Genomic DNA, 2,496 nt, shown 5'->3' with positions numbered 1-2,496 from the left:
AGGTTCAGGGTATGTCCTTCAAGTGGTGAGGAATGAGTTTTCTGAGGGGATCTTGAAAGTCAAGGAAAGAATGGATAGTGAAGTGTGGGCATTGGAACATTCTTGTAAAATGTTCTACCTCCTGCTTATAGAAATGCACTGATGGTGCTATTGATGGGATCTTATAATTCAGCCTATCACAGAGAAACTGCTCAGTTGCATGAAGGGTATAGAAAAGACCAAAAGTCATGTTAAATCCACACTAATTAATGTTCTATGATTCCCACAGAACATCTCCTGGGACTAGTTTTGAGGGACATGCTGTCAGACAGTATTGTTCCTTTCTTTTAAACTCTCCAAATGATACACCAGATCTTAAGACCATGACAACTTTGGTCTAAGGCAGCTTTTATGTCCTTCCTCCTTCCCTCTCTTTCTCTCTCTTTCCTCTTTTCTTCCCTTCCTTTTCCTCCTTCTAGGGTTTTTCTATGGGTGACATATGAATTGTTGTGACAAAAATGCCACAAATGTGTTTTCATGCTACTGATAATTGGCTTGTGGACAACCCACTCTGTCTACACATGCTGAGAGGGCTAGTGTTGGGCTGGTAGGAAGGCCATAACCCGGACAAACTCTGTCAAGCCATCTGTGAGTGTTAAATCAGGCACCCAACCCATGACCATCCAGAGTGGAAGATTTCTCACTAAATCTCAGATTCTTAAGAATAGGAATTGAGTCTTGTTCATCAGCCTCCACTACACATAACATACAGGAGGTACTTGATAATGTTTGTTGAATAAATGGATATAGTTCAGTATCCATCTATAACAGAGTTTAAAATTGTGTGCTAATTATAGATGGCAGGGAGGACTCTGGGGTGCCTCTTACCTCAGAGGCCAGGAGAAAAACCAAGAGTACCCTGGGTGTGTGCACCATTGATCAAGCAGATGGTAGCCGCACATCTTTAAGTGAGAGTGTCCATGTTCCCGTCAACACATTCTCCCTGGAGGTGGGTGTCTATGTATCTGAACTCTGGACCAGGAGTCTCAGAATAAATGCAGACCTTCTAGCTGGAGATCTATTTTCTTGTCTTTAAAGTCTTCTGATCCATAATAAAAACAAAAATGGACAATTGAATTTTCCTTTCTTTTCTAAGCCAAAATGAAGTGCCTTGTGTGTCATTGGCACTTACTCAAGAAATGTTTGAATGACTGATTTGAATGTGTAGGCAAGCTGGCAGGGACATCTGTCACAGTGCTGATGGCCAGCATGGATTTGGCTGTTCCAGCTGGCTGGGCGGGGTTCCTCCTCTTCCCTTGGTGCTCCTCCCAGAGCTCCAGGAAACAGGCTACCTTCTAAGATTGAACAAAGCTTTTTTTCTTCTGTTTCAGGATATATATGACATTTCCCATGGTGTTTCTTTACCTGTTTCTTGTTATCTATTCACCTCCATTTGCATAGCTTCCTTATTTGTTCATAACAAATCCCACCATTCTAACTACCACAGCCATCTGGTGTTGTGGAACACCTTCCTTTCCCAATTTCCTCACGTGGCAGAAATTTCTCAATTTTCTTATCTTCAATCCTAGGGTTGGTTTCTGCATCAGGGCCCATTTTTCTGATGGCAGGTTTTTGGCAGAGCTGCCAGACTCATAAAACAAGGTAATGGCCTTTAGGAAGTAATCACATTAGCTATTGTTTCACAGCAGTTGCCCTAAGAGCCTGGAAAGGACCATTCGATTTCACCTCAGAGGAGCAAAAGGAAAAACAGTCACTGTGGCGGTAGCATGTAGATGGCAGGGAAGGTGACTGCTAATTTTACAAGCTCCTGGAGACATTCTGGCACCTTCACAGGACACCAGGAGACAAGCAGTCACTTTTGCTGGCCAACTTTTCAATCTCCTAACATTGAAAAACTCACAGAGAAAAGAACTTTATTCCATTATGCCATTTTGCAATTTTCTCTAAGATCAATATTGCATGTGGAATGCCTGATGGGAAATTGCTATAAATATGGTAGCTAATTGTAGGTTAGTAGATATAACAACCCTCTTCTCTGGAGAGCTTGTACATATAGGTTGAAGGATAAAGTAGGGCTGAATTGTATTTATTTCTTTGTGTTTATCCAAGTCACTGGCCCAGGCAGGAAGGTAATATATGAAAAGGGACATTTTTGGAATAACTGTTTTTGAATTATGCTTATGAAATATATACTCTGCTATGGAGGACATGTGGGAAAACTACATTCTGACCGCATGACTAATTTTTTAAAGCCTTGCATAGAGAGAATTCTCCCCAAGAACACAGCTGGGTTATTCCTTTGTGGACTGAATGTGTCAGTTATGAAGTGAACTAAAGTGAAATTTTATTCCATCATGACAAAGTGAACTGAGCAGTGGACACTGCAGCTAAGGTATTACGTAGTAGTTCATACACCAAGTACTATTATTTTATTAACTTTAAGAACATGTTTTACATAAAAACAAGCAACATCAAAAGAACTCAGTTGATAAATGA

This window comes from Myotis daubentonii, chromosome 2 (genome assembly GCF_963259705.1).
Source record: "Myotis daubentonii chromosome 2, mMyoDau2.1, whole genome shotgun sequence".
Classification (NCBI taxonomy): Eukaryota; Metazoa; Chordata; class Mammalia; order Chiroptera; family Vespertilionidae; genus Myotis; species Myotis daubentonii.
Note: the sequence above shows the minus strand (reverse complement) of the source record.